The sequence below is a fragment of the Phyllostomus hastatus genome, unplaced genomic scaffold (genome assembly GCF_019186645.2).
Source record: "Phyllostomus hastatus isolate PE091 unplaced genomic scaffold, TTU_PhHast_1.1 phas_contig_38, whole genome shotgun sequence".
NCBI lineage: Eukaryota > Metazoa > Chordata > Mammalia > Chiroptera > Phyllostomidae > Phyllostomus > Phyllostomus hastatus.
Genome location: NW_025333869.1, coordinates 4392962 through 4409322, shown reverse-complemented (window position 1 = coordinate 4409322; position 16361 = coordinate 4392962). Strand labels below are relative to the sequence as shown.

The window sequence follows — 16361 nt, the reverse complement described above, 5'->3', positions numbered from 1 at the left end:
CCGCAGCCATGAGAAGAACCACCACGTGGCTTTAGCTAGAGATCCTGGCAACACAGCTGATGGTGCTGGGAACCAAGGAAGGCCTACCAGCTGAGCACAGATTACTGGGAAGAACCGGGAGCTGCCTGAGCCATGGACTTATATTTCTTTCCCTGAGATATGGTACCCCAGACTGGGCAAAGGGGGAAGGAAAGACTGTGTGTGTTTGTGGGTGTTTTAAGGGACTCTGGGATTTGGATGAAGACATTAAGTCATTACTCTTAAGTTTGTATAACTTGAATAAATAATTCCTTTTCTTTTCACCAATCTCTAACATGGAGAGCTATAATTCTCTGGCGTAGGGAAAGGCGAACCTAGTACAGGGGGACCCCAGGAGAAACGGGGGTCAATTCAGTAGCATTGTGGGACCCTCTTCCCTGGTGGCCAATAGAGGGGGATCATGGGAGACCACATGCGCAGTAGCTTTAAAGTAATACAACTACTTGTACATGTGCAGTAAAGCCCACCAAAACTAGCCAGAAAGGATCCGCCCTATAAGAATAGAGTCCCTCCAGCCTATGAGGTCAATCTCTGCTTGGAGTTGGCCTGCTCCCATGTTCTCTGCTATAAACTCTGGGTGTTCGGTTCAATTTTTTGTCCTGATCACTAAGAATCTGGTTACCTGTGCCCACCTGTGACACACCCTGTTATAATACTGCTCAAATAATTTATTTTATTTTATGGATTGTACCTAAGCATTTGTCTTCATTCTTTAAGAAATATGGGTTTAACTATGCACCCTCAATGAGGCTCCTTGGCCTCTCATTCTTTTCCCCATTTAGTGTTTAAAAATAAGAAGTCAACTCTTGGGGCTAATCATCATCATCTAGGAGAAATGCTCACTATTTTAAGACCACCACTATGACTACTCATCACTGTATAGACCATTATGAAGACTAACTGAGATTTATCTATAATATAAAAATGGCAGTAACTGTGGTAATTTTGTGCCTGGAAAGTGAAACCAAACTGACAGCTTGCTTAAATATATTGTCTGGGGAAGGTTGTTAATTTGTCATGGAGAAATGAAACCAAACAAGAAACAGTCAACGAGCTGTTTTATCTTTTTTTTTTTATGGCAGTGAATTGATTTATTAATTGAGAAATGAAACCAAATAAACAAAAAAAAAATGAACTGTCAACCAGTTACCTTAATTTTTTTTTGTTTTACCACACAATTGCCTTATATCCAATGAGTTATGCAGGGATAATGTTGGCAGCAAAAATGTTACAGCAAAAGTATCTAGAACAGATTTTTTTGTGTGTCACTATGGATTAGATAGTCAAGGAAATTCTTAGAGGAGAAGGCAGTTCAGCTGAGATGTGTATAAGGAAGCAGGCATGTAAAGATATGAAAAAAGAATATTGTAGGCAGAAAGGATAATTAGTGAAAATTCCAAAAGTTGGGATGTTTGAAGTAGTCAAGGATATGCTAAGTGACACATAAGGGAGAAGTGACAGGACTCCAGTCTATAAAGCCTTGCAGGCCTCGGTGAAGAGTCTTAATTTTACTCAATGCCCCTTGAAAAGCCTTTGGAGGATTTCATGACTAACATGGTGTGTATTAAAAGATCACTGTGGCTACCCTGTGGAAAATTCATTGTGGGGGGGTGAGGGTAAGAAATACAAATTAGGAGATAGTTAATGACCACTGTGACTCATACTGATAATAGTGCAAGATAGGAGTAGATTCAGATATATTTTAGAGATAATCAGACTTGGTGATGGAAAATGTGAGGAAGTGAGAAAAAATCAAAATGACATAGGATTTTGGTGTGAGCAATTGGGAGGGTCATGTGACTACTAAAATGGGTACAGCTAGGGAAGAACAGTTTGTTTTTTACCTCAGTTAAAAAAGTACAGATTTTAGTTTTGGACAGTTCTACCAACTAGAGTTCAACATTTCTGTTAAGGACTATCGACATTCTGGTTGTGAAAAATATATGCAAACTTCCAGAACACACAGAGGAGCCAAAACACCTGGACCCACGTGCAGAGGTGCCTAAGCCTCCAGCTTTGGGAAGGTGATGGCGGGGAGGGGTGGGGCAGAGCGGGGGCAGGTCTCTGGTAGGACTTCAGTCTGTATCCTGGTTGTGAATATGACCTACAAGGCCAGGAGATTAGAGTACTATATTCGGATCCAGCTGGGGTGATAGGTGAGAGTTGGGTTGTAGGTAAGAGGAACATGGCCAGGGGCACTGGTCCAGATCCTGGTTGTGGGTAGGACCAATTCCTGGAGTTGTGGGTTGGATCCATCCCCTACTCACATGCACAGAGCTGCAACAACATTGCCCCATTCCTCTGAACCAGAACATCCACAAACACACCATTCGTGCCCAGGTAACACAAGTAGAAGTTGCCACAGCATCAGGCCCAAGCTGAGGCCGAGGGTTTGGGGTATGAAGATCTCCAGGTGGCATGGTGCCATGAAGCTCAAGTGGCCACTGCTCACGTCCACCAAGCCCTGCATAAGGGGTAGAGGATAGTCACTAGGTACTTCTTCATCAGGTACTCCAACTTCAGGCACACTGTACCAGAGGCCCACTGGTGCCAGGAACCCTGTACCTGCCATGGTGGTGAGGCCCAGTGAGGCCCTTGACAAGCCACAGCCCAGAAGACCAGATACTGATGTAGATTAGTGGGAGGAAGAGTTGTGCTGAGGCCTATTAAATTTTAATTTAACCTTTTATTTATTTTTTATATATTTTATTGATTATACTATTACAGTTGTCCCATTTTTTTCTCCCCTTGATTCCCCTCTGCCCAGTACCCCCCACCAGCATTCCCCACCTTAGTCCATGTCCAAGGGTATTACATATAAATTCTTCAGCTTCTCCATTGCCCATACAATTGTTAACCTCCCCCTGTATATTTTGTACCTACCATTTATGCTTCTTATTCTGTGTACCTTTTCCCCATTCTCCCCCCTTCCCCTCCCCACTGATAACCCTCCATGTGATCTCTATCTCTGTGAATCACAGAAATAGTTCCTGTTCTAGTTGTTTGCTTAGTTTTTGTTTTTTTAAGTTCAGTTGTTTATAGTTGTGAGTTTGTAAATTTGGCGTTTTAGACATCCAAGTGTAGATCTCATGTGGAAGGTTAGAACCTGGAGTTAAGGAGAAAGGAAATATGTATTTGCAAATCCCTAGAGTGTGTTATGGTTGTGCGTATATATGCTATTTTTTTTTCCAGTAATGTTCAATCACTTGGTTTAGAAGAAGAAATGACATAGGATTGATATGACTATGGAAAAATTTGAAATACAAAGTATACTGTGGCTGAGAGGAAAAAAGAAGAATGGTTGCAGGGATGTCCAACCAGGGGCTTGTGGGCCACATGGAGCCCAGGTCCACTATGAATGCAGGTCAACACAAAAATCATAAGTTTACTTAAAACATTATGAGATTTTTTATGTGATTAAGTGTTGCAATGTCACCTAATCACAGAATCACAATGGCCCAAGACATCTCTTCTTCTTCCAGTTTGGCCCAGAGATGACAAAAGTTTGGACAACCCTGGAAAGGATGGTGATCTTAATAAAGTAGGTGTGTTGGAAAAGGAAGAGCAGAAAGAATTAGGAGATGTTTTAAGGTGTGGCTATTAAGATATTAGTATTTCAAAAGCAGAGTGGTCCAAGATAGTGAAATGGCCCTGATTATGGTTATTGAGCATGAAATGAGACTGACATCATTGGTACTGTAGAGATTTAAAAATGTCATGTTAGGATGTTTGGTAAATTGTACTTAATGTGTGTTCAAGTTGACAGGATAATAGCACATCATGGGATGGAGAGGACAACTCAGCAATACAATGAGATGACAGTGACATGGAAAGATTAAGCAGCTGGATAGGTTGAGCTTGAATGAGTTGTGGGCAGGAGGGGAACGATTTGGAAGGAAGTAGCAAAGTAGATGATAGAGGAAAGTATTTCTATCAAAACTTGATTTAGAGCCCTGGCTGGTGTGGCTCAGTGGCTTGAGTGCCAGCCTGCGAACCGAAAGGTCACTGGTTTGATTTCTTGTCAGGACACATGCCTGGGTTGCAGGCCAAGTCCCCTGCTGGGGGCATGTGAGAGGCAACCAATTGATATTTCCTTCGCACGTCTGTGTTTCTCTCCTCTTTCTTCTTTCCTTCTCCTTTCTCTAGAAATGAATAAATAGAATCTGAAAAATACAAAAACGAAAAATACTTGATTTAGATCCCTCAGATCCCTGAACTGTACACTTCTATAGCCTTCTTACCTTTACAAGTGCTACCAAACATCACCTTCCTTCCAGGGCATTTGTGTAGATGATCGTCAGTTAAGGAGGATTGTGCTTTATTGTTTTAGGAACCAGTAACATTTGAGGACTTCTCTGTGGACTTCACTGGAGGGGAGTGGAGTCACCTAGCTGTTACTCAGCTACCGAGGCAACTGCACGGAGCTGGGATGCTGGAGAGCTACTGCCAGTTGGTCTCCGTGGGTAAGAACATGAGTTTGGACACCTGCTTCTATTTTTTTAATTGACTATGTTATTATAGTTGTCCCAGTTTTCCCCCCTTACCCTCTCCACCCACCACCTCCCACTTCCTCTGGTGATCCCCCTCCTTTATTCTTGTCCATGGGTTCATGCATATAAGTTCTTTGGCAACTCCATTTCCCATACTTGCTCTTAACATCCTTTCCCTATTCTATAACTGTATTTCTTAATCCCTTCACCTTTTCTCCCATTCTCCCATCCCCACGGGCCAATATTCCAATGTTCTCCATATCTATGATTCTGTTTCTGTTCTTATTTGCTTAGTCTGTTTTTAAGATTCAGTTGTTGATATGTATGTGTTTATTGCCATTTTATTGTTTATAGTTTTGATCTTCTTTTTCTTAAATAAGTCCTTTCAATATTTCATATAATAATGGTTTGGTGAGGATGAACTCCTTTAGTTTTACTTTGTCAGGGAAACACTTTATCTACCATTCAATTTCTAAATTATAGCTTTGCTGGATAGAATAATCTAGGTTATAGGTACTTGCTTTTCATTACTTTGAATACTTCTTGCCAATCCCTTCTAGTGTGAAAAGTGTTTTTGAGAAATCAGCTGACAATCTTATGGGAACTCCTTTGTAGGTAATTATCTGGTTTTCTCTTGCTGCTTTTAAGTTTCTCTTTATTTTTAGACTTTGGCATTTTAATTATGATGTTTCTTGATGCCATCCCCTTTATCAGTTTTGTCTGGAACTCTGCTTCCTGGATTTGTATGTGTATTTCTTTCACCAAATCAGAGAAGTTTTCTTTTATTATTTTTTCAAATAGGTTTCCAATTTCTTGCTCTTTCTCTTCTTCTGGCACCCCTATGATGTGCATGTTGGAACATTTGAATTTGACCCAGAAGCTTCTTACACTGTCCTCGATTTTTTGGATTCTTTTTTCTTCTTACTGTACTGATTGGATGTCGTTTGCTTCCTTATATTCCAAATTATTGATTTGATTCTTGGCTTCATCTACTCCACTGTTGATTCTCTATAAATTGTTCTGTATTTCAATCAGTATATCCTACATTTCTTCCTGGATCTTTTTTATGCTGTTGAAGTACCCACCATGTTCTTTGAGCATCCTTATGTTATAACATCCTTATGTTATAAGGATGCTCAAAGAACATGGTGGGTACTGCATCATGTTCTGCATCTGATAGATTGATTATCTCCATTTTTTTTAGTCCTTTTTCTGGAGTTTTGTTCTGTTCTTTCATTTTGGCCATACTTCTTTGTCTCCTCATTTTGGCAGCCTCCCTGTATTTTTTTATTTTTATTTTTTTTCTGTGTATTAGGTAGAGCTGCTTTGACTCTGTGTCTTGGTAGCATGGCCTAATGTAATAGATGTTCTGTAGGGTCTGTTGGCACAGCCTCCTCTGTCTCCCAAGCTGTATACTTAAGGTATTCCCTCCATGTGGGGTGAGTACTCCCTCCTCTTATAAATAAGTCTTGATTACTATAAGCAGGTCAATGGGAGGGATCCATCCAGTCCAGACAGCTGGTAGGACTGACTGTGACCCCTGGCCAACAACCACTTCCCTCAGTGGCTTATGGAGGTAGTTGGATGTTGCTCCACTGTGCTCTCTAACTGTCCTTTGGATGCGCAGGCCAAGGTCAGTGTCCACCTGTGTTCTGTCTGGGGTCCCCTTGACATAAGCTATAAAGCAATCTGCAAATGGCTGCCGCTATTGCCAGGCCAGGGGCCACTCAGTGAGAGGTATGGGGGACTGGGCTCAGCTGTTGTGTGTTTGAGTGGATTTAAGGTCTGAGGCCTACATCTAGCCCAAACCTTCATATGGAAAAGCCACTGTTACCAGCTTGGGTTGGGCTGTAAGTTTGATGAGGCAGGCCCTTAGGTAATCATCAGGGCAGGGCTTACTGTTTGAGGTGGATAGAAATTCAGATATACTGCCGCTACACTGTTGCTCTGTGTGGGGAGGGCTCAGAAAAGAAACAGTGGCTGCTGTCTGCAGTTTTATCTGAGAGGAAGCTGTCCCCCAACTCTTGCCCTGATGCCAGACACTTCAGTTCTTCCCCATATGCCTCTAGTGCCCTTCAAGGTGCTGCCCCAGTGCTGGAGCTCAGAGGGAGTGAGTCTGAGTAAGTCTCTGTGTGGTGCAAGACCGTTTAAGGGAAGAGGCCTGAGAATCCTGCAGTTTCTTCTGTCAGCCCAACTCCCACTAGTTTTTACAGCCAGAAGTTATGGGATCTTATCTTCCTAGCACTGAAACCCTGGGCTGGGTGGTCTGGTATGGAGCTGGGATCCCTCACTGCTGAAATATCCCCCCATTTTATATCCACTACATGTGGGTTTGGGACCAGCTGGTTTCTTGTCTCCACTTCATCCCTCCTGCCTATCTGGATGAATGTGGTTTCTTTAATTCCTCAGTTGTCAAGACTTCCATACTGACGATTATTAGAAGAAAATCAGACTTCTGATTTTCTGACACTTCTGAGTGATATCTGTTCTGTAGTTTAGGTATAATTTTTCTGTGGTATGAGGAGGTGAACCATTTACCTATGCCTCCATCTTGACCAGAAGTCCCATTGGAGGCTTTATTTCTTCAATTTTAAATAGGAGTTATGGTTCAGGTAAGAGTTTCCTAATTTCTTTTTGGTACAAAAAGATGTTTTTGATTATTTTAAACAACTAAAGAAATTTACTTGGTAAGAGTTGGAGAATGGTAGCTTTAGTAAGTTGTATAAGAACCATACCTGATCCATCCCTGATAAACCATAATTTGGAACTGATTTTATTTTCTGCACAGTTGCCTAATCCCTGTGTGTTTCCCAGATATGATCTCTCAGTTGCAACAAGTTGAAGATAATTATACAGTAAAGAACAAACTCTGAAGAAATCGGTGAAGCACCATGGCAAGTCACACCCAGGGTAATCCATTAAGAAGAGCCCCTATTTAAATGTTTCAGGAGTTCTCTTTGAATTTTGCTGGTCAGTGGAGAAAGCTGAGACTTCAAGGATACTTTCCTCAAACTGATCTACCTGTATCTATTCACTTATTCTCCCTTCTACCTTTTCAGAAAGTTTTGGTCTTTCTTTTTTTTTTTTTTTTTTGTCTTTTAGAGAGAAGGAAAGGAAGGGAGAAAGAGGGAGAGAAACATTGAGATGTGGGAGAAACATGGATCAGTTGCCTCTTCCATGCCCCCACCTGGGGACTTGGCTCACAATCCAGGCATGTGCCCTGACTGGGAATTGGTCTCAGGACCTTTCAGATCACAGACTGGTGCTCAATCCACTGAGCCACACCACCCAGGGCAAAAGTTGTGGTCTTTCTTATTCACACTGACTTTATCTGTACTTTTATCTTCTCTCACATTTTCCCCACATTGGTCTGGTACCATCTTTGCTTGAACTTTATTTTCATTAAAAATCCCTCTGCTTTACAATACCTAGTTTCCTTTTCTTTTTTTCTTACATATTCAGAGATTCATCCCTCTTCCCTTCTGAATATAAGATAACATTGTAGTAAGACAAAATCTCATATCCTAGAGATAGATAGAGGTTTAATTGATAAAGTTTTCCTTAAAAATATTTTGACTGCTTGAAGCAAAGATCCTTAAACATTTTTAAAATATTTTAAAGATTTTATGTTATTATTTATTTTTTAGAGAGAGAGAAGAGGAGGGAGAAAGAGAGAGAAAGAAATATCAATGTGTGGTTGCCTCTCACATGCCCCCTACTGGGAACCTGGCCTGTAACCCAGTCATATGCCCTGACTGGGAATTGAACCATCAACCCTTTGGTTTGTAGGCCCACACTCAATCTACTGAGCTACACCAGACAGGGCACATTTTTGATGAAATAATTCATTTTCAGGTATCTGTCATAAGAAATTAACCAGTAACTCCAACTGAAAATTGTGAACAGTCATTATAATATTTCAATAATAAATATATTGAAAAATTACTTATAAGATATACTATAGGGGCTTAGTCATACAAATTATAGTGAATCATACAAGAGAAAAAGATGTGTTCATTAAAAAATATACTAAGGACTTTTTAAATTTTTATTAACTTTATCAGGGTAACATTGGTTAATAAAATTGTATATCTCAGGTATACAATTCTATAACATACCATCTGAATATTGTGTTGTGTGTTCATCACAACAAGTCTCCTTCCATCACATTTATCCCCTTTCACTCATTTCTACTTCTCCTAATCTGCCTTTTCCTCTGGTAATCACAATATTGTTGTCTCTTTCTATGAGCTTTGGGTTTTTTTTTCTTACTCCATTCATCTTTTTAACCCAGCCCCTTAATCTCCTCCTTTCTGACAGCTGTCAATATGTTCTCTCTGTCTATGAGTCTGTTTGAGTCTGTTTCTATTTTGTTTGTTAGTTTATTTTGTTCATTAATTCCACATGTAACTGAAATCATATGGTATTTGTCTTTCTCTGACTGGCTTATTTCACTAAGCGTAATACTCTCCCAGTCTATCCATGCTGTCACAAAAGGTAAAATTTCCTTCTTTTTTCTGTGGAGTAGTATTTCATTGCATAAGTGTACCACAAGTTTTTTATTTACGCATCAACAAATGTACACTAGGCCTGCTTCCAAATCTTGGCAATAATAAATAACACAACAGTGAACATAGGGGTGCATATATTCTTTAGAATTACTATCTTGGGTTTCTTTGGATATATTCCTAGAAGTAGAATCTCTGGGGTCATAAGGCAGTTCCATTTTAATTTTTGGAGGTAACTCCATACTGCTTTCCACAGTAGCTTCACTAGTCATTCCTACCAGTAGACCCTACAAGGGTTCCTTTTTCTCCACATCCTAGGTAGCACTTACTGTTTGTTGATTTATTGATGGTAGCTATTCTAACCAGGTGTAAGGCATTATTTTAATGGGGTTTGAATTTGCAAACTTTGATGATTAGTGACGTTGTGCTTTTTCATGTCTATTGGCCATCTGTATGTCCTCTTTGGAAAAGTATCTATTCAAGTTCTTTGCTTATTTTTTAAATTCAGTTGTTTGGGTTTTTAGTGTTGAGGGTTTTCTTGTTCATTTTTTTTTTAGATTTTATTTATTTATTTTTAGAGAGGGAAGGGAAGAACAAAGAGAGAGAAACATCAATGTGCGGTTGCTGGGGGCTGTGGCCTGCAACCCAAGCATGCGCCCTGACTGGGAATCGAACCTGCGATGCTTTGGTTCGCAGCCTGTACTCAATCCACTGAGCTATGCCAGCCAGGGCTAGTGTTGAGTTTTATAACATCTTTATAAATTTTGGATATTAACCGCTTATCAGAGGGGTCATTGACAAATAGGTTGATCCATTTAGAGGGTTGTCTTTTTCATTTTGTTGATGGTTTCCTTTGCTGTGTAAAACTTTTTAGTCTGATATAGTCTTATTTATTCTTTCGTTTCCCTTGCCTGATGAGCTCTATCAGAAAAAAAATATTGCTGCAAGATATTTCTGAGATATTACTGTCTATGTTTTCTTTTAGATTTTTTATGGTTTAGAGTGTAACATTTGGCTTTAATTCATTTTGAGTTTAGTCCTTTTAACTAGATGGGAAGATGCATGTCTACCTACTAGGTTGAACCATGGAAATTTGCCATTTTGTAGTAAAAACAGATATTCTACAAAAATGACTGAAAAAAGTATCTTGTTATGGTGGCTTTCAGGGTTTTTTCCCTGCTTTGGGCCACATGGTTCTCTCCCCTCAGTCACTGTGGCTCTTGAACCATTGTCTTTACATAAACCTTGGTGTGAGGCGAGTGCAACTGAGTGAAATGGTCTCTGCAAGTGGTAAGGCTCAAGAATTTCCATATACTTAATATAAACCTAGTACCTGTATTCTATTTTTTAGCACAATTGCCCACTTGTAGATCATGTTAAACTTTTGCCCCTTCAGAATTTTTCCTTTTTAAATTTTTCTTTTGGAGTAATTACTGTTGCTAATTTTTCTGCTGGTTTTCAGTGTTAATCTTTTTATTTTCTTTATTTTCATTGTTAACACGATTACAGATGTCCCCATTTTCCCTCCCTTTGCCTGTCACCACGCAGCCCCCACCCCCTTCCCTTTGGCCATCACCATACTGTTTTCTGTGTCTATGTGTTATTCACATATGTTCTCTTGATACTCCCTTTACCTTCTTTCATCCAGTACAACCCTCCCCCCACCTCTGACAGCTGTTAGTCTGTTTTATGTATCCATTCCTCTGTTTCTGTTTTGTTCATCAGTTTATTTTGTTCATTAGATTCCACATATAAGTGAGATCATATGGTATTTGTCTTTCTCTGACTGGTTTATTTCACTTACAATAATTTTCAGGTCCATCCATGTTTTCGCAAAAGGTAAGATTTCCTTCTTTTTTTGTGGCGTCATAGTGATGCGGACACTGACCAGCATTGTCTGCGGCATTATGGATGAGACAAGACAAATTAGCACAGACTACTGAGTCCTGTGGAGGAAAAGGGATGGCCCGGCTACTCTCAAGGGGAGAGTGTGCCAACCCTTGCCTTGACAAGCTTTTATTGATGTAATAGCATACATCAAAAAAAGGTTTTCATTCATTATACTTAGGTTTGCTTTAGGTAATTACTTTTTACAGATAGCAACAGAAGGGATGTTACTGATTACTTCTTATAGATTAAAAAGGAAAAAATGTTGCAAATGCAAGGGAATGATAAGAGCAATAGGTCTTGTTACACTTCAATCCTTGGGAGAATTAGCACAGACTTCAGGAAGTTACTTTGCAGTAAGCGTTTGCTGCCTGAACTCAGGGTGAGGGAATTTTAGCAAGAGCAAGTCACAAAGCAGCCTAGTTATAACATAGGCCTGGTTTCCCACGGGAGAACCTATCTGTGGGTTTGGCTCCTGTGTACCACAACAAGCCTATTGGTTTTTCAATAGGGTTGAGCTACAATTGCCATTGCCAGGCAGATTGGTTCCCCACAGCATAGTATTCCATTGTGTAAGTATACCACAACTTTCTTATCAACTCATCTACTGATGAGAACTTGGGCTATTTCCAGATCTTGTCTATTGTAAACAATGTTTATATGAATGTAAGGGTGCATATATTTTTTTAAATTGGTGTTTTTGGATTCTTAGGACATGTTCACTGAAGTGGGATCACAGGGTCAAAAGGCAGTTCCATTTTTAATTTTTTGAGGAAACTCTACACTGTTTTTCACAGTGCCTGCAACAGTCTGCATTACCACCAGCAGTATACTAGGGTTCCCTTTTCTCCACATTGTTGCCAACATTTGTTGTTTGTTGATTTACTGATGGTACTATTCTGGCTAGTATGAAATGATATATCATTGTGGTTTTAATTTGCATCTCTGTGATGATTAGTGACATTGGGCATTTTTTTTCATACGTCTATGGGTCATCTAGATGTCCTTTCTGGAGAAGTGTCTATTCAGTTCCTTTTTCCATTTTTGAATTGTACTATTTGTCTTCCTGGTGTTGAGTTCTATAAGTTCTTTATGTATTTAGAAATTAAACACTTACCAGATGTATCATTGGTGAATATGTTCTCCCGTACAGTGGGTTCCCTTTTCATTTTGTTGATATTTTCTTTTGCTGTGCAGAAGCTTTTTAATTTGATGTAGTCTTATTTTTTTTATTTTTTCTTTCTTTCCTATGCCCTAGGAGATATACTGGCAAAAATATTGCAATGAGAAATGTCTGAGATTTTACTGCCTATGTTTTCTTCTAGGATATTTGTGGTTACACGACTTATACATAAGTAAGTGTGTTAGCCATTTTCAGTTATTCTTGCGTATGCTGTAAAGTGGTGACCTAGGTTAACTATTTTTCACATACCTGTCCAATTTTTATAACAGCATTTATTGAAGATACAGTCTTTACTCCATTGTATGCTCTTGCCTCCATCGTCAAATATTAATTTACCATACAAGTGTAGGTTGATTTCTGGGCTCTCTATTATGTTCCATTGATCTATATGCCTGTTTTTATGCCAGAACTAGGCTGTTTGATTTCAGTGGCTTCGTAGTATAGTTTCATAGCTGGTATTATGATATCTCCATCTTTGTTCTTCTTTCTCCAGATGGCTGCGGCTATTCTGGGTCTTTTTTAGTTCCATATAAATTTTTAGAATATTTGTTCTACATCTGTGAAATATGCCATTGGTATTTTAATAGGAATTTCCTTGAATCTATAGATTGCCTTGGGTAGTATGGGCATTTTTTAAAATTATTTTATTGTTGTTCAATCACAATTGTCTGTATTTACTCCCCCACCCATCCCCCCAACCCCAGCCAAACCCACCTACCTCCCTTGCTTACACCCCCTTCTTGGTTTTGTCCATGTGTCCTTTATAGTTGTTCCTATAATGGACATTTTTTTAAGTTTATTTATTTATTATTTGTTTGTTTGCTTGCCTTTCTTTAACTGTTGTTCAACTACAGTTTTCTGCCTTTTTCCCCCACCTCTCCCTATAACCACAGCCCTCCCTACCTCTCTCCCTATTTCTAACACCCCCCTTGTTATTGTCCATGTGTCCTTTATAATTGTTCCTGCAAAGCCTTCACCCTTTCCCCCTGTAATCCCCTACCCTCTGGTCACTGTCAGCCTGTTTTCAATTTCAGTGTCTTTGGTTATATTTTGCTTGTTTGTTTGTTTTGTTGATTAGGTTCCTGTTGAGGTTGAGATCATATGCAGGCCTTTGTTTTTTATTACTTCGAATATTTCTTGCCATTCCCTTCTGGCTTGGAGTGTTTCCATTGAGAAGTCAGGTGCTAGTCTTATTGTGGCTCCTTTATATATTACTTCCTGTTTCTCCCTTCCTGCCTTTAAGATTCTCTCTTTGTCTTGCAATTTTGCTGTTTTAATTATGATGTGTCTTAGAGTGAGCCTCTTTGGGTTGCCCTTGAATGGGACTCTCTGTGTTTCCTGGATTTGTGTGACTCTTTCTCTCATCAAAAGAGGGAAATTTTCCAACATTATTTTTTCAAACAGGTTTTTTGTCCCTTGCTCTTCTTCTTCTCCCTCTGTTATCCTTATTATATAGATATTAGTTTTCATATTGTCCTGAAGTTCCCTTTATACTTGTTCATTCTTTTTTCCTTTTCTTGATCTTTCTGGAAGTTTTTTTCTACCTTGTCCTCTAGCTCACTGATTCTATCCTTTGCTTCATCTAGTCTGCTTTTGGTTCCTCCTATTGTTATTCAATTCAGAGATTGTATTCTTCATTTCCTCTTGGCCCTTGCTGATAGTTTCTATTTCCTTTTTTATGTTAATATTGTTTGCAGTGAGTTCATCATAGTTTTCCTGTAGTTTTTGGTCATTCTCTGTGAGTTCATTGAGCTTCCTTATAACGACTGCTTTGAACTCAATATCTGATAGTTGACTTGCCTCTATTTCATTTAGCATTCTTTCTGAGGCTTCCTCCTTTTATTTCAATAAGGGGTTCATTTCTTTGTCCTTCCATTGTTTGTGAGGACTTCTGGTCTTCTTGTTAGCCTCTGCTTCTTAAATGGATATGTTCTGACTCCCTGAGTTTTTCCTGTCAAATTCTATGGTAGGAGACCTGTGAGATTCAGTGTTGCATTGTCCTTGACCTTCTGAACTTGCTGGTCTTAGGGTGTCATTTATGTTGGCTCTCTGGATGTTTTGGGGTTTTTATTGTTGGGTCATTCCATGGTGTGTCTTTCCTTCTAGCTGGTTAACTGAGGGTCACTCTGCTTACTATGTCTTTTATGCTGTTGTGCAGTTGCTGACAGGTTTTGTGGAAGCTGGTTCTTCTGTCTCTCTGAGGTTATGAGGGTAATCTCTCACTATTGTTCAGTTGTTTGTCCTGAGTAATTTCTCCACTCTTTATTTTTAATTTCAAATTGGTCCTAGGTGGAGGTTAGTGTGGCTTCCACTCATTCTTTCACCTTCTTCCATTATTATCTGTTGGTGGTTCCTTTGTTGTTTGGTTCTCCCTTCCATCAGCTATATTGGTGTTCACAGCTCCCACCTACTCTTTTATGTGATCAGTTGGAGGGGAAAGGCAAAATGGATTGAGACAACACCAGTGTATTCTATGGGATTTAAAGTACCAACCTGTAGAGAAAAGATAGGAGATCCTTTTGGTAAGTATATTGTTAACCATGATATTTCATCCAACTAATCACTTTTTATAAAGGGTGGAAAAGAGATAAGAATCTCGTTAGAGCAGTGAAGGATAGTAGGTTTAATCACCCAAACAGAGAGCTTGTGGGAGGTCAGATTATGAGATATGGTGAGAGTAAATTGTAGAAAATAGGTGTAGTGTGTGAGAGAATGGAGTTAACTACAGCAGTAATAAAGTTCTGGAAGGCAGAGAAATGGGCTAAGATCCGGAAAGTGTGCTGAATAGTATTTACAATTGTATGGAACAACAGTTATTTACAATAATAATGGAAAACCAACCATATGATAGAAACTATATGATCTGTATAACAAGAATTGGAAGTACACTTAGTGTAATGTGCTATTGGAACATATGTGAAGTGAAAGAAGGAAAATTAAAATACATTATGGAAGAGAGAACAAGGAAAACCAATGAAACAATGTAATTAAACAAATAAAATGAAGAAAACTAAACAGAAAGAAGATTAAAAAATACTAATAAAATAAAAGAAGTAAAAATAAAGAAAAAGAAATAATAGTACAAATAAACAAAACATGTAAGTTCTCTGTAATAGCAAAGTGAAATTTGTCCCAGTTTCTAAGTTGTTGGGATTAGCCTTGTGAGCCCTCTTTTGGTCTGACACTGGTCCTTTCACAGCTCCAGGTCTTATTGTCCCACTTGGGGGTTGGGGGGTAAGCCTCCTGGTAACTTTAAACCACCCAAGTGAGTTCTGCTGATCTTCCTGGCTGCAGCAGGCTGAGGGGGTTCGCACTTTGCTTTTCTCCCTTTCTATGGTTTTGTGAGGGTTGGGGCTTGATCTGGGTCACAGTCTTCACAGTTGCCCAGCCTCTAGCCCACTTCCTCTGTTTCCTGCTGGGCTCCCACTGCTCATCTGCACCAGGCTAGTGCCTTCAATTCACCAGTTGTGCTGTCCTTGAGGTGCACTCACCAGGGGCACCTCATATCCCACCTTCTTGCTCTTTGCTGTTCTAGGTGCTAGGCACTCTGAAAATCTCTTCTGATTCGTTTAGCTCCCCCACTGAATTAAGTCTTTCTGGGGACTGCTAACTCACTGAGCCCTGCTGCTCTTCTCTGGGGCCTGCGACTTGTCCTTCCTCTTAGCTCTGCTGCAGGGGGGTCGTGCCACTACTGAGGCTGCCTCAGCAGGGGCATGTGCATGGCCAAAGCTGTGGCTACCACAGTTGTGGTGGCGGGGTCAGCCAGATTGGCAGGGGCAGTGGTTGCAGGAGAGTTCCCTAAACAGCCACCAAGAGCCTTTTTTTGAACAAAATCCTCCTATTCAAGCCTGCCTCTCCTAACAAGCACCAATCCTTTCACACAGCCCAACTTTCCAACCAGACCAGAGGCTATCCAGGTCACAGTCCAACACGGCCTAACTCTTCTCCATTGTCTATGTATCACCTGGCTCTCCAATTTCTCTGGTAATGACCTAGCAGATGTCTACAGTCCTAGTGGGTGAACAGCGCCCCTGTGTGTCTGTCACTTGTCTTTATTCTACCCAGCGACTTCATGCATCCACTTCCATCCTGGTGTCACTCTACCTTCCCTGTTTGGCATGGGAGGGCGCTGTTGATTTGACTCTCTTCCATGGATCCTGTGGCAGGCCCGGCAGGTGCCAGGCTGTGGACTGCAGCAGCTCTGGTCCCAGCGCAGGTCCCATGCTTGACCCACGCTGGACCCAGGGACCTTAC

The 16361-nt window shown here is 40.1% G+C and overlaps 1 protein-coding gene across 3 annotated transcripts in view; it reads left to right on the top strand.

The window, feature by feature from the left end:
• Positions 1-16361, top strand: part of ZNF239 (zinc finger protein 239) — a 47181-nt gene that overhangs the window by 9330 nt on the left and 21490 nt on the right. For all 3 annotated transcript variants that reach the window (XM_045842440.1, XM_045842441.1, XM_045842442.1), the window contains exon 3: positions 4370-4502. The gene's annotated coding sequence lies outside the window, so the exon portion shown is untranslated. The remainder of the gene's footprint in view (positions 1-4369; positions 4503-16361) is intronic.